Raw genomic sequence first — 23,967 nt, forward strand, 5'->3', positions numbered from 1 at the left:
CCACCCAGGTGCCCTAAGATAGATTTTTATGTATGCAACTTGCCACACAAATAAATTTTGGATGGACTAATATCTAAATATGAAAAATAAATATTATAAAAGCCTATAGAAGACTTTCTTCCAGGCAGAAAATGCTGTATCAGTCAGGGTTTCAATCAGAGAAGCATTAGGATACACACACACACACACACACACACACAAATATTTGTTACATAAATTTGGCTTTGGGTAATTGTGGAAGTCATGTAAATCTGCTATCTTCCCACGTGATGTTGGAGCGTTAAGCTGGAAGGGCAGAAGGCAACATAAACGTGAACTGGGAACAGAAAGAACAACCTGGAACTCAAAAGCATGAGCTGGAGCCAACTCGGAACAGGCTAAAATCTCTTTTATTTCGTGGTGCCTCTGACCTTGTTGGAAAACATGCCCTGCAGAAACCAGGGCTCTTCTTCACAGAGCTAAAACCCACACATCCGGCCAAGGTGTTAGAGAAGCTAAAGAAGGATCCAGGAAAACATATAGCAATTACAGCCTGACAGCTGCTTCCTGCCAATGAAGTGATCTATCAGATAAATGATAAAAATGTATGGGCTACAAAACTGTTGTTTAACTTCAGCCCTTTAAATCTCACAGAAGAATCTCTCTCTTGGCCTACCTAGCCACAGAAACATGCAGAAGGAAATTCTGGGAAGTATAGTTCAGCCTAGCAGAACTGACATATTAGAAAGCCACCACAATTAGGTAAGAATTTCCTATGACCACCAAAGAAGGGCATAAATCATATGAGAAAAGACAGATCAACATGAAAATTATAAGTTCCATATGTCAACAGATATAATAAACAAAATGAAAAGACAATCTTCATCCTGGTAAAAGAAATTTTAAATATTTTTAATGATAAAAATATTCATATTCAGAATATTTTAAAATTTCCTTCAAATCAGTAAGAAAAATGCAAGCAACCCAATAGATAAATAGACAATTCAGAAAAGGAAAATCTATAATGGACAATGTAAGGATGATGAATCTCACTAATAAATCAGAAAATAAAAATTAAATAACAATACTCTCCAGATGGGCAAAATGTAATAAATCTGAAAACACCAAGCATTAGTGATGATCGGGGAAAGTATAGTTCTTACAGATTGCTATTAAAGTACATAATGGTACAAGCAGTGTGAAGAGGTTGTAATTTAATGCTATGTAGTATATGTGAAGGCATATATACTAGAGAACACAGCAATTTCACTTCTAGTTTCTATAAAAGAAACTTGTGCATATATGCAAGAAGACATGAAAAGGGATGTTTATTGTACAATAAAAAGTGACATCAATCTAATTAGTCTCTCAGTTAGGGACAGAAAATAAATTGTGTTTATTCATACAATGAAATACTATTGTTAAATTAATTAAGCAAGGAGGCCATTAGTCTGAAGTGGCTTTAATACTTTAGCAACATACTAAGCAAACCAAAACCTAAGCCTGAAATGCCTTAAGGTTAAGAAATAAAAAAAGGGTAACCAATCACAAACACTCAAATAAAGCAACCACTTAAGCTATAGCCAGTCAAAAAATTTCCTTGCTTTGCTTCTGCCTTTTCTCTATAAAAGTCTTTGCCCTAGCACCTATTGGTGGAGAGTTCCTAACCACTCTGGCCTGATTCAAATCAATTTTTGCTTTAATAAATTCATAACAATTTTAATGTGCTTCAGTTTATCTTTTAACACTATATAGCAATCAAAATAAATTAACTGTAGCTAACTGGATAATTTTTTAAATAATATTAATAAAGTTTCAAAAGGGTATACAGAGCAGAATAATATAAAATTCTGGGTATGTATCAATAGCAGATATATGCATAATATCTGCATGTATGCATATATATTCTGGATACATACATATGTAGTGGAAAATATGCATAGAAATGATAAATTCCAACCTCAGAACAGTACTGTAATTTCCTCTGGTGCAAGAGAGAAAAGAAAGTGCTAAGGAGAGGAGAACTTTCTGCCTGGTTCCCTCATTAAGTGAGTTAAATTTTTAATACGTGTTCATTTTTATATCTATAAGAATCATAACTTTAGGGGCGCCTGGGTGGCGCAGTCATTAAGCATCTGCCTTCAGCTCAGGGTGTGATCCTGGCGTTCTGGGATTGAGCCCCACATCAGGCTTCTCTGCTGGGAGCCTGCTTCTTCCTCTCCCACTCCCTCTGCTTGTGCTCCCTCTCTCGCGGGCTGTCTCTCTCTGTCAAATAAATAAATAAAATCTTAAAAAAAAAAAAGAATCATAATTTGATTTTTGTTAATTATCTTTTAGGACATTGTAGAGGGGTATGTCAAAAGAGCAGGAGAAACAATTCCTTTAGGGCAAACTTCACTTACTGTAATATTTTACTTGATAGGAAGATTTCCTGCCCTGCTATTCCAAGGAATATTCTAGCAGTGTAGAAAGCTCAAGTGTCAAGTTCAAAGACTTTCTTTTTTAAATATATCAACATGAATGAAGGGGAGATATCTGAGCAGCAATCTGGAGAATAATCAAAATTAAAATTCAAAATCTTTTCTCTTGGCCACAGGGGCACTGTCCAGTTGATCCAAATACTAGTTATATAATATTCACAGGCACAACCTAAAAGCATGTTTTCTTTTCAAATTCTGAAATCTTAACAGCATTTGTTTTCTTTTAAGATTTTTGAAACCTTGGCTCATTTTTAGGAGGTTCCTTCCAGATCAGCTTTCGCTGTACAGCTTAGCATCCATTCACAGGATTTGGGGGGCAGGCTGTGTATAGCAGACTTTCCAACTGGGAAGGTTTATGTATGCCATCAAATACCTTCACCCTACACTCCCTACCCAAGCCACCTACTCCCAAGCCACCAGCCCCACCCCCACCACCAAATTCAAGAATCTTGTTTCTATACCAAGGGAATAACAAAGGCATGGGGTGTTTCTTTGGTTTCATACTAGTATGGCAGTATGACAAAGAACCCACTCCCATAAACATCGTTAACTAAGTCACAATTTTATTTAACACTGACCTAGCTGCTTAAGATAAGAGAGTAAAAGATACCTCAAAATAATTTTTAAAGAAATATATAAACGATGCTAGTCCCTGGGTCTCACAAAGTAGGTATCTAATTAAAGTTTTTTTAAGACTCCTCACACTCCCATCCCAAACCTACTTTGTAGAGTTACTTTTTAACTGCAGAGCTTTCACAGCGAATAGAAAAGAGAAAGGAAGAGAGGATTTGTAAATACACAACCACAAAAGTCTGAGCTCATCCTCAGTGACTCCTGGGCACACTCTTGGAGAGGGGCTGGGCCAATTAAGGTGATTGTGGAGGTCATAATCACTATGAGCTTGTTGGGAAGTTCTTGTGAATATTTGAATATCAATGCATGTAATATATGCAGAATGAATTTTCAGAAGCCAGACTACATTGTTTACATAGCACTAGAAATCTCCTCACTGCCTAGCTTGTGTGCACGCAGTTCTGAATTCAGAAACAAAAGGAACAGTTAAGATCATATTTAATGGGGTCCTAAAGGCAAATTTTCAATGTGAAGCAGTCATGATAAGAAAATTAGCAATTTGCTCTTGGTATAAGTAATATTTTTTGCTTTTAGATTCTCTTTATCTCCCCTTTCAGCTACTCATTCTCAGAGATCATTTGGCTTTTGAAGTTATTTATTGTTCTTTTTAAAACTAAACAAAATTAACTTGGTACCAGGAGTATCAGGTGCTTTCACATTTTATTCACTTCATGTTTTGGATGAGAAAATTGACCCAGAGAAGGTAAATCACAGGTTGGTCCAAGGTCACAAATGACAGGGGTAAGGTTTGAATTTACATATCCTGACTTGGTTTTGTCTGTCAGACAATTCCCTAAAGTAATTTTGTTGGAATATCTTCCGTATTCTCCTTTTAGAGGTATTTGTATTTGGAGACTCCTACGCATTGCAGTTTAGTATCTTTCCACGCCTACACACAGGCAGCTGCATATTGCTCCAAAATACATCTCAAATTACCTTATTTCAAGATAAAATCATCTTATCTGAACTACTACAACAGATTTTTAACTAGTCTCCCTGTTTCACTTTTCCCTTCCCTTCATGGTTTTTTTCTTTACCTTAAATTGGATTCTGTAATGCTACTGGTAAATTCCTTCATGGATTTTCCACGGCGCTGAAAATAAAATTCAAATTCGTGACCAAGACTTACGTGATTTGACTCCTGACCCCCTTCTGTATTACACCCTACTTTGTATTACTCCCACCAGCTATTTATACTGCAGTCATACTGCCCTTCTTTCTACTCAGTAAATCATTAAATCAACTCTGTCTCAGGGCCTTTGCACTAGCTGCTTCAATTTCTTGCCAATTCAAGTTTTAGGTCAAATGTCACCTCAAGGATGTCTTCCTCTCTACCAGAGTTCCTTATTCTAGTTTCTTCATGGTGCTTATTACTATGAAATCTCATTCATTTGTTGCTAATTTATTTTTTGTCCTCCCCTTTTAGAAATCTGTCTTCACTGTATCCCTTGCTGATGGGAAATTCAATAAATATCTGTTAAATACATGAATGTGTGAATAAATGAAATTAACTTGTCAAGGCCCAACTGGTTAACATTGCACAAATAGTCATATCTATTGGTGGGGGATGGACATCAAGGAAGAGATTTTTATTTTTAACTAGGAGAGTGGCTTGTCAGAACCCTCTGAGAATCTGTTTATGTACAAAATTTTCACAGACAATTCTCTGAATTCTCTCATCCATGACTCCCTACAAGGCCATGGAACCCAAGTTTAGAACTCCTGTTTCAGTGTATTGTTCAAATACATTATCTTGACTTATATGATACGAACAATTTGACTTTTGTTTAATGCTCCCCACCCTCTTCCTTCAAGCTACACTGGATTATTTTTAGTTCTAGGCTCTTACTAGGATTGCACTTGCCTCTAGACTTTGCTCTCTATCTGGAATCATCTCCAAATCCCCAGCCCTCACTTTCATCTAACTTTCACTCATTTTAGATCACTACTTGATGTCATTTTCTCTGGGAAGTCCTCCCTGATCACTATGTAGGAGTTGGGAGCCTTAAAGAGCTCCCACAGTTTATTCTGTACTTCTCTTATTGAAACACTTCCACAAACTACTATGATTGTCAGTTTACATTATGCATACCTACAAGTTCAGGGTATATGTCTGTTTTATTCACCATGGTATCAACAGCGCCCAGTATAATACCTCACATGATGAAGAGCCCAACTAATATCAGGGTTAAAATAAACTCATTTTTCTTGACCTCCTATTTATTTCTTATAAATGGTGGTTGTTTCATATCAGAAAATAGATGTTATTAACAATCACATTTTCTAGGACTTTCAAATTAGAGGTTCCAAATATGCTCACAAATTTTCTTTCTGACTTTAAGGAAAATCCTTTCAGAGACTAATACAGGCTGTGTCAAGGTTTAAATTGTGTCTTTCAAATGTTTTGAAATAAGAAAATAAAAGGTAGTAAAACAACTAGTATGTTTAGTTGCAATAGAACATAAGTTTCTCCACTATCACATTCATATTAATAGCAAATTTTCCTGCCTGTGGGATATCTATTGCCATTTAACAAAAACCTAAGAGGCTGTATAAATTACTCAGTCTGCCTCTAAACTCAACTAGCTTAAAGATTTTTTGTGTGAAAGTTGAAATAAAGCAATACTATAGCATGAATGTATACTGGATGAGGCCAATGATCCTAATGAATTAACAGTGTGATCAGAAGGTAGAACTAGCAAGGAATTTAGGGCCATAGTAAATGTTGGTACTAATCTCTACGTGGCTTCCTCTGTGTTTTCATAGCAGCAAAAACACTTTTAAAGGCAAAGGATTTTAATACTCCAACTAAGAAAAACTCCTAATAATACTACACTCTTCTAGCCCCATTCATCTCCAGACAGGCATAAATATACTCCCCTTTTCTCTTTCATATATCCATGGGGACCTCGACCAAATAGTGACTCACAATTCCCAATGCAAAAGTTCTAGTATTATGGAGGGGAACCATCATTTTGGAAAAACATGTGTGATTCCTAAAACAACTCGTTTTTTAGTTTATATGAGAACAGAGATGAAATATGAATATGAGCAAAATAAGCAAAATCACAATTCAGAGATATGGCTTGGAAAAACAAAATAAAAGGATGTGTTTACATAAATTATAAGCACTCCAGGGCTGGGATATTATTCTTTCTCCAGCACTGTCAACCATTTATATAGCATTGTGTACACTTGTGGCAATATAGAATGAATAATAATAATTAATACAGTATGTTTATCCTGAATCCCACAGACTTTTTCTTATCGGATTCTTGCAGCCTACTTTTTTTTTTAAAGTCAATTCATAATTGACCATATGTATTTCTCAATCCTTGCCTGTTAGGCTTCTTTCTCTCTTATAAACCCACTAGTGATTATTTTGGACAAATATCTGCTATATCATTACTAGTAAGGCATGGACTTCAAAGAGTTCAACTTGGATAGTGTTGAAATGATTGGAATGTTGGCCAAGAGCTTTAACCTCAAAGGGGTGTGATTTCAGTGATTTCTGGTTTCAGAGGGCTCAGAAATAGAGAAAAGAAAATGGAGAATGGGGTAGGGGAGTAAGGAGAAAGAAAGGTTAGAGAAATTAATCATGAAGCCATACCAGTATTATTTAAAATACCGAGAGATCAAAATTCAAAGGTATCTATTTTGACCTTAGGCATGTATCTGTTGAAGGAATCAACAAATGAATGTGGAGAGTCCCTAACGAAACAGCTTTTTAGCTGGTTTCCTGACCGAAATCTTTTCCCCCCTTCAATCTATCCCACGCACTTCTGCCAGAATAATCTTCCAAAAGTATAGTTCTAGCAATAATCTTTCTTTAATTTTTAAAGAAAAACAAGCTAATCACTGCCTGTACAGTAACTCCTTGGCATGACCCTCAAAGTGCCAGGACGACTTTTCCAGCCTGATCTCCTTCCACTGCCCTCCATACATCCTACGTGCCCACAATATTAATCCTCCCTGAGTTCCCACAAACACCCCCACTCCTCAGTAACCAGTGCCTTTGTTTCTGTTACTTTATAACACTCCTCCTAACTTTGTGAACCTAGAAAATTTAGCACTTAAGATGCAGAATAAACGTCACTACCTCCATGTTATCTTTCCTGACTCTCCTCTTATTAAGATAGTTGCTTCCTCCTTATCAACTCTTAGCCCACGTTACAAGCCACTAAGCACATTTGCATGTTATATGCTTTATGTGGTAGTCTCCTTCAATAGGCCAAATTTATGGGCAGAGATCATCTTTTTGAGCCCTGAGTAGAGTTGATCTGATTCAGCCCTGGGTCAAGCATAGCGTCTGACACATGGTAAGTACTCAGTAAATATTTGTTTAATAAAAACACGGAAATAAAATACGAAAATTATATTTTCTTAGCAGGTAATACAATGAAGTTTCTGGCAATGCAAAGTACTCACTGTCCTTAGCATTTGCCTTTAATCAGAATAGTAAACAAAAAATGTCTGGTAGAAACAATTAGCTTTATAGCAGGTGTTGGCTCAATCCCTCCACAAGCTCTATATAGCGGTTCCATTCTGGGTTTCATTTAGTTTGTGAAGCCCAGAAACGGACTGCCACCCCCACTGCAGCAGTAGGCATAAACAATACCAAGAGCTAAATCCAGCAGCCTCTAAGTGCACTTAAGTCTCATTCAAAGTCAAGGGAAATTATGCATACATGAGAAGTAGAAGGGGAGGGGAGGTAAGAAAGATGGCTTGCTGCTTCTTGGAAAACAGTCAGGAAAAAAGACCACAAAGGTTCAGTTCCTGAGAAAATTGTCACCTATTTGCTGTTGCTTTTTCATCTTCATAGGAATTTATTGGATTAGGAAAGACCTTTGCTACTTCACATTATCCCAAGCTCCCAGTTGCCTTTGCATTAGTTAATATCTGAGCTTCCTGGTTAATTGTGGCAGGCGAGCAGCAGGCTGCACAGATGTCAGATGTCATACTCTATCAGATGAAGAGGTTCCTGCCTCAGGCTGTTTATATATGACCTACCAGGATTTCCTGCTGCATGATGAAATAATTAGGGGGCCGCCATGCAGGGAATAATGTTGCAGCTAAGTTGTAACAGCATTACATTAAAAAATGAAAATGAAACATTTGTCCTTATCTGCATCAGAATCTTCCTAAGGTTTGCTGTGAACATGTTGTTCCTTATTTTTATAATATTCACATGGGTACTAATTTTAATGTTCACTGGAGAACACAATGAGTTTAGTAAGGCTTTCTTTAATGCTTGTACTGCAATTTGAGTCAAGAGTAAACAGAGTTGGGAGATGTCTTTTTTTGTGTTTTTCTAAATAAAGTTTGTCTTTTGCCTCTTATAACAAGCCAATTTTACAGACTTAACAAAGTCTGGATGATCTTTATAAGAAAATAGTAATATTTTCTAAATTGATTAATTCTTAAGTCTTACTAAATTCTAACTTCTGACTTTCTGACCCAGAGAATAAATGTACATCCTGTTTATAATGTAATATTTTAAAATATTTTTATCCATAAGAGTATATTATAAGACTATAAGCTCTTATCCACATACGGTTTCCATGAGTCAAGGGAATTATCACATATACAAAGATGATTCAAGATTAAGAACAAAAATTCTAGGGGCGCCTGGGTGGCTCGGTCAGTTAAGCATCTGACTCTTGATTTCAGCTCAGGTCATGATCTCGGGGTCATAAGATCGAGCCCCATGTCGGACTCTGTGCTCAGCAGGGTGTCTGCTTGAAATTCTCTCTCTCACTCTCCCTTTACCTCTCACCATACCTCCCCACCCCCACTCTCTTTCTCTAAAATAATAAATAAATAAACCTTTTTTTAAAAAGAAGAAAAATTCTAAGTGGCTTTGATTGTTAAAAGATTAGCAATGCTCTCCTGAATTCTAGCAACACAGCTAGATAAACAGGACCATTCAGACCAAGCTATATTAGCATATGTTCCACTAACATCCTATGCATCCCACCGCTTTAGTTCTTAACACCTTCCCTAATAAGATTGTTAATTCCTTGAAGGCTGTTTTCTTCATGCATTTTTTTATTTCCTGTTCCTAATACAGTACTTAACACAAGTAAGTACTCAGTAAAATTTTGTTAAACTGAATTATATTGTGTATAGTGAGAAATGGAGAACAAGGGATTAAGAAAAAGATAATGATCATGATGATTCCTCACCTGTCCATATTGTTTTTCTGTGTAGGCATGATATCATCATTCTTCTCCTCAACATTCCCCCTGCTGCAATCCTTCTAAAGAAGTTAATGATTCCGAGCTCCCTCATCTGAATAGTGGAATTCATACTATCTGCTTATACACAGAAATATAATTAATATCATAAAGTACTAAAGAAAATGAAAATCCATCTGACCATCATTGCTTAAAGATCATATACACCTGAAGGTGGCCCAGGTGGATTCATGGGGAACCCAGGGCACACAGTTTTAGAGCTGAAGGAAGGTTTCACCTCTAAAAGAAAAGGTTTAAGAAAAACAAGAGACCTCTGTGTGATGTACAAGAACAGCAAATAGTTTTCGTCCCACGTGTCAACTCTGATCCATTAATAATAGCTACCATGTAAAGAGGTGGCATCCAGGTTGTGTAAGAAAGTGCAGTCATTGACTAATTGTGTCTGCCTTGGCCTTGGAACAAGTGACAATGTAAGTACTAGCTATCTTTCATAGCAGCACCTCTTCTTATTAACCCAGAAGGTTGTGGTTATTTGGGGGGAAAACTGGGGAACAAAGAGACATTTGAACAAGGATCTTTGAAGCAAAGCAAATGTTCATTTAGGTACCACTATACCCAAGTGTTACCCTCTTTGTCTTGTTTAATAAACATTTATCAGGCATTTATTTGTCCAGTAATGTTCTCTAACCTCAAGGAATTAATGGCCACCTGTAGGAGGCAGACAAATAAATAGGAAATTTTAATGCTATGTGACTAATAACATAAAAGGCTACAAATAATGTTAAAGGAGTTCAAATTGAAATGGATAACCCCGGCTGAGTTGAGGGTAAGGATGGGGATGTCAGGAAATGTTTCCCAGAGGAAGGGATCATCTGAACAAGCCTTTAAGGATAAGTAACAATTAACCAGGCCAAAAAAGAAGGAAGAAGGAAGAAAAAGAGGAGGAGGAGGGGGGAAGAGGTAATGGTCATAAAGGAAAGGCATTTGGGGCAGCACATACAATGACATTCAAGTAAATGTCCAATGTTGCACAGCATAGTTCAAGTTCAGGTAGAAGATGATTAGAGATAAAGCTGGAGAAGTAAAGAACAGTCAGAACTCAAAAGATTTTGTATGTCAAGCCAAAGAGACCGGAGAATTTTGGGCAGGACAGTGGCTTGCATCTCTTTCTTGGACTGTATCTACTATCCCTTTTTTACGTCTCTGTTCCCTCAATATATAAACATACCAATGTCTTTCCTCCTTGAAGAAGAAAGTCGCTCTTGACCCTATATTTCTGTGTCTTTTCCTCTATCTTTCCCTCTCTTCCAAACCAAGTAGCCAAGCTCCTGAAAATAAGAATCTATACTTCCGGTCTCCACTTCACATTTACTGCTAAAATCTACTGCAGTATGTCTCTTGTCCACCAGACTTCATGAGAAGTCTTCAATTAACTCTGTTGTCTCTTCTAATAGACCTGAGCTTTAAGTAGTGACATCTGACATGGCTTATGAGCCCTCCACTGAAGCTGTCTTTCTTAGCTTCCAGGACTCTGGACTCTCTTGTTTTCCCCCTTACCTCTCAGAACTCCTTGAGCCTCCATCATGAGCTCTGCTTCCTCTACACGGGCCAGATGTTGATAACCCCCAGAGCTTCAACCTGTTCCCTCTCTCAGTACAGACTGCTCTTTACTGAATTCCTTTCCATTCTTTAAGATCCAAAATGCCATCTCCTCTGTAAAGCCTGTTCCTGAAGGTCTTTGTCTACAACATTTATCACGTTTTGTACATATTGTATGTCAACCCCTCCCAGTAAACAGGAAGACTTTTGAGGGCAAAGGCCATACGTTATTCAGTTTATATCTATAGTGCCTGACTCTTGATATGTCTACAATCTTTCCTTTTTACAGGAAGGAAAGGAGAGTTAGTCAGTGGTAACTTTTGCGTAGAATTTTCATCTCTTAGACCTCTAAAGGGTAGTAACCCCTCATGCTACAAATGAGGAAAATGAGATTCAGAATGGCCAAGTAGTTGACCTAAAATTGCAGAGCTCATCAAGGACAGAATTTCAAAATTCTACTTTCTAGCTCTTTCGCGGCTTGTCTGCTCCATTTAAAAAATATATATATATATATATATTTGGGGGGGGAGGCAGAGGGAGAGGGAGAACCCCAAGCAGACTCCCTGCCTGATGCGGAGTTCGATCTCAAGACCCTGAGGTCGTGACCTGAGCCCAAATCAAGAGTCAGTTACTTAACCAACTGAGCCACCCAAGCACCCCTTGTCTGCTCCATTTTAAGTAAAACACACAAATGAACAGTTTGAGAATTAGGAAAAGAGTATGAACGTGACCGTTCTGAATTTATGAATGACAGAATCACAGAGGAAATGAGAACAATTACTTTGTGTAGACTGCGGTGGCTTTTGTTTCTCAGGAGTGTTAAAGCTGAGTAATATCCTACCCTGATACAAGTTTCTATAAGGAACATTCCCAGGAGCTGCAGAAGCCTCTGCGAAATGTGTTTAAAGCAGTCAGGAGATCCTCAGAAATGCAAATTGCCCTCTTGAAATAAGAAGGCACCTATAGTTTAGCCCTGATTGCCTCTGCAGGCCTCCAGGCGAGGGGAAAAAAATCCTCGAAGGAGGAGGCAGTCTAAGTAAACTGCACACATAGAGGAAAAATAAAAATGAAGCCAAACTCCAACAGGGCTTCCATTTATCATCTGCTAAGCAAGCAGGGCTTATAGAGCAAAAACCATTTAAGGTTCTGAATTCTTTATAACTTCACTTTCTGTGTTCCTTTTTGGTTTCCCCTATTTTCTCATAGATGTTGATAAATCTGAAATCTTTAATGTGTCCTGTAAGCCCTACCTCACCATCAATGAATGCATAGATGAGAACAATTAGAGATTTCCTTTAGTAATATAAAATACTTTATACCAAGAGAATATACTTACAGCAATGGGGGAACTAACAGCTTTCACTTTTTTCCTTCATTTAGACATGTCCTTGTTTAGATTTTTTGTTCCTAACTTGCTTCTGCAAGTTCTGTTCTTTTGCTTTGGAGGGAAATATGCTGATTTTTAAATTTTATTCCTAACTTAATTTCTTTTTGTAGGAAAAGGCTTAGTCACAAAGAGAAAAGAAAAAAAAAAGAAAGCATTAAAACTTTCAAAGTCTGAGTTTAAAACAATGAATCTTTCAGGAGAAAATAAACAAGGTGCCATTTTTTAAAAAATAATCTTCATCTAACCTGTTTTCCAGCTGAGAAATAAAAGACGTGGTATTTAAATTTGGAACTTTCTTCATCTCTTTATCCCATCTCCTTTTCATCTTTATAAACAGAAGAAAGTCTATAATTACTATACTAACAAAGAATACAGCTGAACTGTACACAGGTTAAACCATTCTAAATAAAGTCGAGAATAATAAATAATAGAATAGTCAAAGGAGCTAGCATAATAAACACACGAAGAGTAACACCACATCCTACAATGTAAGATGTCTCCCATTTCTATGTATTTTAAACTTTCAGAGTGGAAAGTGACCTTAAAAAGCATAAGCTAACAGTCTATTCTCATAGAAACTAGAGAGATCATAAAGTCCAGCTTCTTAGCTAACTTTAAAATTCCCATTAATAATAGTAATGACAATAATTGGTGATGGAGGCGATGGTGGTTGTGGTAGTATCAACAATTACCATTCATCAAATATTTACATGGTGTAAGGCACCAGGCTGAGTGCCATACCCACATTATCTCATTTAATCTGTATAACAATCCAGTCGAATGATTATTAGCTCCACTTTACATGGGAATATACAGGGACATTTCTGATTAGCGGTGAGCTAGCTTCTGCTGGAATATTTTTAGTGTTAGGAAGTTTATTACCCAATAAGACAGCCCTTTCTATTTTAAAACAGTTGTGGTTGAAAACTTTTCCTCATATGGAGCCCAAATTGCCTTCATGAAAGCTCCAGTCATTCATCTTAGTTCTATCTTATAGAAATAAATGAGTTCAATAGTTCTTCCAACTGACAACTCTTCAGATCTTTTAAAACTGCCATCATGAGGTCATTTCGGCTACCAACCTGTTCGGTGCCCCTGCAGCTAGAACTATCCCCAGAGCTACTCTAACCACCTGAGTCCTCACTTGAAAGCTCAGTTTTGAGCCAAATTATGAGACAAAACTAGCTAACAAGCAGAGGTGAGGTATAGAGAATGCCACAGCCCTTCCCCTTTATCGCAGCCAGTTAACCCTAACACTGCCCTTTCTCCAGTTTACCGCTCTGGGGCCTAGGACAAATCCGCTGCCTTAATTTCATTCTACTCTGAATCCTGGAGTGATTTCTAATAAGAAATGTAAGGCATTAGTCAACTCTACAGGGCAAATAATTTGAGGTATTACTCTTAAACTCTTTAAATAGTTTCTTGCAGGTGACGCTCACTGTATTTTAAAAGAACTGGAGGGCTTACTATTCTAAGCATTTTTCATATATTAACTCATTTAATCCTAGCAACCACCCTATGAGACAAGTACTGTTATTATCATCACCTTCATTGTGAGGAAACTGAGGCACAGAAAGACATTAGCTATCTTACCCAAAGCCTTATGGTCCTGTGGGAGTTGGAACACAAATCCAGAAAATCAGATTTTAGTACTTTTAATCACTATGTTATGCTGTCTTGCAGTAGAGGCTAAACTCTTCCCAGGCTGGGATCTGGGAATTGTTTCCTGTAGTTTCCCATGTTTCCTATGTTTTAGCAATTTTCCAGAGAAAAGAGAAAGAGCAGCAAAGTGCTTTTCCTGGGCCTTACCACTTCCTCTTTTGTGAACTAATGCGTCTTTCTGCTTATAAGGGTGGCGCTGAGTGGGCTGGGAGCAAGGACACTGACTCAGCATTCAGCAATCAGGAATGCAGGCCGACCAACAAAAGACTCGGCAGGAACCACGCCTTCATGAGAAGTAGAAGAGGAGGGATGCCACAGCTTCCTGTGGTACTAAAGACACTAAAGACATAGTTTATAATATATACTACTGTGGCCACCACGGCCACAAGCAGCTAGGCTCCGAAATGAAAACCCATTGGCCAACTGTATCTGTATTTGGTTCAATCTGTATCTTTTTAGATCTGTCTCCTGTCAGTTGTAACCAGGAGATTAGGTCTGCTTTGCAAACTCATTGTTCTGGATCTGAACATTAAAAAAAAGCCAGTTTTGCTTGGAATGATGCCCACTTGAGTTCTATAGCCTTGTTCCAAGCCCAAAACTAGAGGGAGTAGAGTTGTATAAACTGGAGATATTTAACCTTATGGCCTTTCTTATCTCAACTGTGAGGATATGATATAAGAAGATAAACTCTGCCTTTCATATTCAACACAGATATGGAAATTGAAGAAAAGAAAAATGACTCTTTATAGGGATTTGTCTGTTCATTGTAGGCAAAAAAAAAAGTAAATGAAAAATAAGACTATTTTTAAGGTATTTCTCCTTCTCTTTAAGTATAATTTTGTATCACACTCAAATGTCCCCACAATTATAATAACACAGTATAATAACAATCTATCTGTATAGTTAAAACTCAAAGAAAAAACTTAATCTACTTTGATCAACCTAATTATAACTGAATGACTGGTTCAGCTCTCTCAAGAGAAAGTTTATAGTGAGCTATCCCACATACAGGCAATTTTAGCATAAACCTTCTCTCAACTCAACAAAGCAGTGGAGATACTTATTTTAGAATGGAATGAATCTTCCAGATCTTGGCTCTGTTTTTCCTTCTTGGCTCCCTCCTAACTATTTGCAGCCTGTTGTTGGTTACTCTCCCCCCTTCACATCCTTTTCTCCACTCCCACTCAACTCTAACCCCAAAAATACAAATCTTTCTTATACATCAGTCTCCATTTGGCAAGCTAGATTACAGATTTAGGGTTTTTTTTTTCATGACTTGAAAAATCACTTATCAGTTATTTTTCTGTCCCTAGATCACTATGCTGTGATAGGGAAAATAAGGAAACTTTATTCTTCCATTATCTTTTTAAAGAAAACCATGCCTAGTTATCCTACATGTGTATGTATGTACACACACACACGGCACACCCTAAATCCCACAATCTGCTCAAGTTTCAAATGGACAATGATTTATTTCTTGAACAATACAAATATATCTTCACTTTAAGAAGAGATATGGACAATTTAACCACATGTATCTTTGCTGCTGGTGAAAAGAAGATGAAGTATATTGAGAATTCAAGAACTTTCTCCATTTTTGTTATGTGATAATTCTTAGTCCCCAAACAGTGACTTTTTCTCCATACACATCTGTGTCCTAGCTCTGGCTACATATGTTCTTATATTTTTTTCATTCAATATATCATCTTCCCAAATAGTTTCTCATAACCTATTAGCACTTCTCCACAAATTTTAGCAGCCCACAGCCCACAGCCCACAAAATATTCCTAACCATCACAGTAGTTGGGTTTTTTACCCAGTGTATACAAGGCTTACTCATCAGCATTTCACCTTCTGGGAAACAGAAAATAGAACAATTTCTCTGACCTGTAGGATAGAATTACGTTTATGAAAACCTGTCAAGATAAATCCACCAGCTTTATGGGAAAAGGCACTTAGTAGTGGACAGTATCAATGTTCACCTTCCCAGCTTCTCCATTCTCTGGTATACGCAACTTTATTTGGAAATGGAGCTTGCTTTATTCAAAAATCCAGAAAAAGTTTCGGTCCCTTTTTCAAAGTAGAGAGATGTGCTGAAGGTCCTAACTGCGAAAACCATCATTTTGGCTACAAAATAATCTTGAGACAAAGCAGGGCATCTGCCTATAGCTGTACAACTGTGCACAATTGTGCCCAGCTAAAGGAGAAGTGGGGCTCAAATCCAGCTTTATTCAGCTGGACAAACCCTGTGTCCCCAGACTGTGACAGCTGAAAGGAGGCACTTTTTACTAATTTCTGCAAAGGTACTCTAGAGAAAAGACTCTATCTGCCTCATCTACGGCCATATCTTCAGCATTTAAAATAATGCATAGCAGATAAAAGCAACTTAATAACTATCTGAGGAATGAAGGGAGGGAAAGGAAAGAATTGTCTATGTGAAGTGCCAGTAAGTGCAAAACTCAAGCAAAGAATCTGAAATAAGTGCTCCTTTCTTTGGCTCTAGAAGGAAAGTCAGACAGAAAAGAAAAATGAACATCATACATCGCTGTTATGTTCTTATTCACAGATCCAAAAAATCATGACAAACATAAATTGTATTGAGGTAAATTAAATTACAACCTAGTTTTTATCATCCTGACACATTTGCTAATCTAGCCAAATTTTTTTTATGCCAAGAGTATATAAGACTCTTCATTATTTAAAAAAATTGAGAACATATAACCTTACAAGCCTATAATGCATTTCATCAAAGGCACAACTGTATACTTTCCACCTGTAACCCAATACTGAAAGAAGTACCAAGACTTTTAAGTTGGGGAGGAAAATAAAACTTCTGCAAACCTATACCTACTGTATTAGTTTCCTGTGACTTTTGCAACACATTTTGCAAACTTAGTGGCTGAAACAACAGGAATTTATTCTCTCGTAGTTCTGGAGGTCAGAAGTCCAAATCCAGGTGTCAGAAGGCTGCACTGTCTCTGCAGGCTCTGTGGAGAAACCACTCCTCGCCTCTTGCAGCTTCTGGTGGCTGCTGGCATTCTCCAGTTTGCGGCTGCATCTCTATCTCTGCTCTGCCTTCGCATTGCCTGTCCTCAGTGTGTGTCTTTTCCCTCTCTGTTTAATTCCCTTCTGCCTCTTACAAGGACATGTGATTGCATTCAGGGTCTACCCGATAATTCAGGATAAGCATTTCCTGTCAAGATAATTAATTTAATCACATCTTTCACCAAATAAGATAATATTCAAGAGTCTGAGAATTATGAAGTGAATATATCTTTTTCTGTCTGCCACACCAAATGTTATATTTTACTGTATATATATTTTTTACTGTATATATTTTTATATATATTACTGTAAATACTGTATATATTTACTGAATATATCTTTGGTGAGTATATCTTTTTCTGTCTACCACACCAAATGTTATATTTTACTGTGATTATATTATCTGAGTAAATATTTACATTCATCCTAGTTTTCATAGTACTGGAAATAAATTACAATAGTTTTAGGGACTCTTGAAATAGCAAGGATTCCTTATCTAAGATATCAGAATTTCTCATCCAAAACCTGAGAGTCCAAATTCAATTACAATGCTTAAAGAATGTTTCACTTACATACCGGGAATCTCCTCTACACATTCTGAACTAAGACAACTTTGTACAATTCTGAAATATTTTCTTTATAGATGCTATCATAAATTGCTTTGTTACACAGTTATTGTTGAGCCAATGACTCCAAAATACTAGGCAAATACACAATTTGACAAGCCAGCCCTTGCTTTGTCAAATTCAGCTCACATCTCAGAAAATTTTTATGAGCTGAATCAACTAGTACTTTGCTATTGCTAAAACTGTGTGTTCAAATTAAAATTTTATCAAATAATGGTGATGGTAATAACTATCTACTCACTGTATTGACAACTATAGTATAATGCTTTCCAATGTTTAGAATAAAGTTAAATGAGAGATTAGGGAGGTGTTAGCTGTCCACAGATATTTTTAAAGGGCTTATCATGGAGCGCCTGGGTGGCTCAGTCACTTAAGCACCAGCTCTTGGTTTGGGCTCTGGTCATGATCTCAGGGTCCTGGAATCCAGCCCCACACGGGCTCCGTACTCAGCACAGGGTCTGCTTGAAATTCTCTCTCTCCCTTTCCCTCTGCCCTACCCCCTGACTCATGCTCACTCTAAATAACAAAATAAATCTTTTTTAAAAAATAAAAAAAATGAAAGGGCTAATCACACCTGTATCTTTACACCTGAAAAGGTTATTGCTTGGTATTGTTTTCAGCGCACTAAAAGTTGAATAGGCTAGCTAAACTCAGAGGCTGATTCATAAAGCAACCCATTAATTTACAATGAGGAATATGTTTTTTCCAGTGACCATGGACACAGGTCTGTCTCTTACTCAGAGAAATTGATCTTGCAGGTCAAAATACCTGAAAGACTGACTTATTAACTGGAAAGTATCTCTGTAAGCCAGGAATCTGAGCAAATTGAGTTTGGAAGGATATTTTATCTAAACTATGGGTAACTTCAAACACACAGTAACAGTTTTTACAGATGGCTAATCTCTTGACAATTCTTACTTGCCTTACATTTAGAAAGTAGTCTTATTTTCAAGTTATAGGGGATCCTCACTTTGCTCTAATATACTGATGACACCTGAATTAGTTGGGCTGCAATCAAATAATGGAGTTGGGACTTTCTTATGCAAGAAATGGCAGCATTAACAATAGTTCCTCAATGACCAGAACAAGTAAGTAGATTCCACTGAAGGTTAACATCAAAGCTAAAATCACCTCACACAATAAATAGCTTCAATGTAAAGTAAATCTTTTATCTTTAACATTCATTCTGTCAGTTACTACAAGCTTAATAAAATGAGGCTAAACCTACCTATACAATAAACAGTTTTAATAAATTCCAGAAAGTACGCAGATGATGTAGTAAGAAGTCCTCATTCTGAACCAGACCTAAATCTAATGATTCCCATATGGAAAAAAGAGGTGGTGTTTTGTTTTGTTTGCAAGAAGAATTACCCAATTCTATGGCTGACTTTTATAAGAATAAGAATAAAGAGGCTATCCTTGTCATGGGGTCTTTTTTTTCAGTTCATAGGATTGTTTTTGCTCCACTTTCCTTTCCCACTGGACACAACATACTTTTCCTTTTCATGATTTAAAAAAATGCCCAAGGCATTAGAGTAGCGCTCGTTCAACGAAAGACACACATTGTCAAGTGGCATAGGGATGGTTCACTAATTTGTTCACAAATTTTTTTTTCAAATTTTTGTTTAAATTCTAGTCAGTTAACATATAGGGTAATATTGGTTTCAGGAGTAGAATTTAGTGATTCATCACTTACATACAACACCCAGTGCTCATCAGAACAAGTGCCCATCTAGCCCACCCCCCCCACCTCTTACGGTTTGCTTCTCTTTTTTTTTCCCCCTTCCTCTCTGTTCATCTGCTTTCATAAAATATTCGAAGTGTTGGGATACATTTTAAAAAATAAAAAGTATTGGGGGTGCCTGAGTGGCTCAGTTGGTTAAGCGCTGACTCTTGGTTTCAGCTCAGGTCATGGTCTCAGGGTCATGGGACTGTGCCCCACTTAGGGCTTGGTGCTCAGTGCAGAGTCTGCCTGAGATTCTTTCCCCTTCCTCCTCCTCCCCCTCTGCTCCTTGTGAGCTCTCCCCCTCTCTAAAAATAAATAAGTAAAATCTTTAAAAATAAATAAATAAATAAATAAATAAAATAAAAGTATTATTTTCCACTGGTAAGGTAAACTTGCAATTTTAAGAAAGGAACAAATCCAGGATCTAGCAAAAAAGATATATATGCTGAATTGAGCCATATTCATTCATTCATTCATTCATTCTTCATTCAACAAATATTATGTGCTATGCAATTTCCCAGGTGCTAGGGATATAATGTGAGTAAAAATATATAAAAATATATAGCGCCTGCCTTCATGAAGTTTATAGTCTAGTTAAGGATTAAATTCAAATTCTATCAGCTTGAGTTTTATCTGTATTTCCAAGTCATATTTTGGGACTGCTTTTACAATAGCACAGTAAGGCAAAATGAAGTCCTAAAGAAGTAGATAGTGGCAATGAATACTTTCTGTGAATAGCCTGGATCTCAGTATATATGACATGGAGAAGGCAAGATGAAGGTAGATATTTAAGGACTGCTATGTAGAAGTAAAAGTAGATTAACTATTTGGTACTCTAAAGGCAGAAATAGATGGATTACAAAATGCTGTATTTTGACTCAACATAAAGAAAATTAAAAAACTAGAATTGCCCAACAACAAAAATATTCAAGTAAAAGGTAGACAGCTACTAAAAAACTGTAACATTATTGTATAGGATAGAAGACTATCTCACTGCCAAAGTATCTTTCAGTTTTAATGTGCTAGGCTTCCATTGATTCACTTTGTTTTTGTGGATGAATCAACAAAGGAAAATAGTTACTCAAAAATAATAACATTTTTTGTAATACCTGTATATTCCAGATTGACTATATTATAAACCCATTTCATCCACCAGAAAATACCTAAACTCTACCTCACTTTTGTGTAGATTCATACTATGTGCATTAACTCACTGTTAAAGCTTTTTAAAATGGCTTCAAGTTCCTTTTCATGCTCAGTTTTCTGCCTAAATTAATCTTTGATGGAGAATTTTTTTAACCCAAAGATGAATTTTTCTTAACATACTCTTTCACTAAAATACTAAAATCCAACTTAATTTCTTCACGCACCATTAAGCTATTCTTCATCATTCATGATTTTTAGTAAAAAACAGAATGTTTTCTTCCAAAAAGAATATAAACCTTGTTTTCCACAGCTACCCATACCCTTATGTCTCAAGATCTAAGGCTATATATCAATGAAACTTATTTTCATTCTATGGCAGTTTTGGTTCAATATTCTGTCAGATTCCATTATTGTCAACCTATTTCTAACGGTCACTTCTTTTCTTTTTTTAATATTTCATTTATTTGAGAGAGAGCGAGAACGAGTAGTGGGGAAGGGCAGAGGGAGAGAGAGAGAGACAAAGAAGCAGACTCCCTGCTGAGCAGGAAGCCAGATTCGGGGCTCAATCCCAGGACCTCAAGATCATGACCTGAGCTGAAGGCAGATCCTTAACCAACTGAGCCACCCAGGCACCCCTCTAATGGTCATTTCTATTATTCTATTAGAATTCAGCAAAGGTGATTTATATCATTAAACTGGAGTTGACCTGGATGATATTGAAGAAGTAATAGTATGTAACTTCTGATGCTAAGTCATAAAAAGCATTACAGCTTCCACTTTAGGTCCTTGGCTCATTAGCTGTGGGGAAAGCCAGTCATCATGTCCTAAGAACAGTTGTCCAGCCCTGTAGAGAGGACCAGGAGGGGAGGAACTGAGTTCTCCTACCAATAAGTAGGACTAACTTGTCAGCCTTTTAAATAAGTCACCTGGGAAGTGAATACACCTTAGTAAAGTCTTCAGACATCTTAACTACAACCTCATGACAGAGCAGGAGCCAGAACCACCAAGCTAAGCTGCTTCTAAATTCTTGTTTGGGAATAATCATGGGGGATAATAAATGTTTATTGTTATTTATGTTTTGGGGTGATTTGTTTCATAGCAATAGATAGCTAATACACAACATAATCCATATCCCACATATATTTGTGCCATCATTAATACACAGAGGAACAAACATTGCTCACTTTGTAAAGTCTATTTTATGATTTTTTAAGTTTTTATTAAATTATCTTTTTGTTTTTATAAAATCCAAATTTTGAAAATTAATTGCGTGAGGAAATAATTCAAGATGACTAAAATCAACATAATATGATCAAGAAACAATACTAGAAGAATTTCACATCAGAAATGAAGCATAAATGGGTGGCTCGGTCAGTTAAGCATCTGACTCTTGATTTTGGCTCAGGTCCTGGTCTCAAGGTTGTGAGATCAAGCCCCACTTCAGACTGTGTGCTGGGCATGGGGCCTGCTTGGGATTCTCTCTCTTCCTCTGCCCCTCCACATCCTGCCCCAATCTCTCTCTCTCTCCCTCTCTAAAAAGAAAGGAAGAAGGAAGAAGGAGGAAGGAAGGAAGGAAGGAAGGAAGGAAGGAAGGAAAGAAGGAAAGAAGGAAAGAAGAAGGGAGGGAGGGAGAGAAGGAGGGAGGGAAGGAGAAGGGAAGGGGGTAGGAAGGGGATGACTGGGTGGCTCACTTGGACTAAGCATAGGAGGTTATACTTTTTTTAAATTATGAAATGTTAGGAATTAAAAAGCTTAGAATAAAGTAATCATTAGAAATAGAACAATGGTGGCCACCATTTACTGAACTCCTGCATATATCATTTATCACTCTAGGCACTATAACTACATTATCTATGAATTTAATGAGGAAGATATTACTATAACCCTTGTCCCCTTTATATATAAAGAAACTGTTTAAGTGACTTTCCCAAAGTCATCCAGGTTGTTAGTGGTACAGCTGGGATTCCAGCTTAATCAGAGCTCTTTCCGTTTATGCTATTTAATACCTTCTTAATTTAAATAAACAACTCTCTCAAAAAGCAACCTATTTGATATAAACAACTATTTTAGACATATAAATCAATCTGACATTCTAAATTATTCTATTGGTTTTTCGGGCATATATAAATTGTCATCATCCTGAGAAGTTTTCTACATTTCAGATAGATAATGACACAAACAACTTAGCTAAGTTCTTCTACCTGATATTTCTTGGTCATCATCAATACTGTTTGTTTTGCAACCATTCCTATAAGACAAAAGGTATCAACTGAAATTTATTGATTGAATGCATAAATTCTATCTTCAGCTTTTTAGTAAATAGTATCAAATTAGAGTATCCCATAAATATTAGTGATTATTGTAATTACTTCAATTAAAAAATGCCAAAAGAACTAATGAGGTTTGGGGAGCTTTTTCAAGTCTAAAGGTTTTCAAACCTTAACTTCAAGCCTGTTACAAATATTTTTGAGTTGCATATTGCTGATATCTTTCTATCTCTATATTCAGAATTTTTTTACTAAAGCTATAGGGCTCTTAAATGTATTCATTCTCCAAGTACACTTGAAATTCTCAGCCCATGTTTTCTTATTAGATTAAAACTATGACTTTTTTTAAACTTCTTTACATTATGATTTACATATTTTATTGACTGAATCTGAGGAATAGTGAGTTCAAGAGATAAACTTGCTAGAAATTACATTTAAAACTACTAAAAACAGCGGTGAGAGAGTAAATCCAAGAGATTTTTCCAGGTCATAGAATTGATTTGACCAAAATGTTGGAGGAAATCTATTCCTAGTGGTCCAATTAATAAAATAAATTTAAAGACTAATACTTGATATGTCAAGGGCAGGCGAGGGTAAAAAAAAAAAAAAGAAAGAAAGAAAGAAAACTAGCCTAGAGGGATTGAGTCCTCTTCTTTTTCTAGCCCCCTTTAAGTTATTTCTGGGAGTCCATTACATCCCAGATTTTGTTTGAGTTTGTCTCAGCTTGCTTCATTCAGTATATCTCCAAGTCTTTCCTTGATAATAATTTTATTCCCCTGTCTGCCTTCTCTTGGCAACAGCTGACCTGGCTATAAGCCCAAAACATGGTAAATGACAAATCACTACCAGATGAATCTGCAAGTTTTACATAGAGTGCTTCCTCCAGGCTCAGAACACTTTGAGGCCCAATAAAATTACTGGAATGATTCAGAATCACAGTGAGATCCATTTTTTCGTGGAAATCCTCTAGTTCTGCTAGACAATAAAGCACTAATGAAGAGTCCCATTAATTTTCAAAATCAGAATATAGAAAATAAGTTATGACAGTCCAAGAAAAATTGTAATGGTGACTAGAAAGAAAGTTACTAAACAAATGATATCATGATGAATTATCAGCTTTTAAATTATTTTCCTAAGCAGTTGGTTTATATTTTTAAAAAATCACTGTAAAAAATTATGCATGATAATTTTTTATTGAAAGAGTAGAAACTGACTTCTCA

Source organism: Ursus americanus, chromosome 12, assembly GCF_024610735.1.
Source record: "Ursus americanus isolate L20-20 chromosome 12, mUrsAme1.1.p, whole genome shotgun sequence".
NCBI lineage: Eukaryota > Metazoa > Chordata > Mammalia > Carnivora > Ursidae > Ursus > Ursus americanus.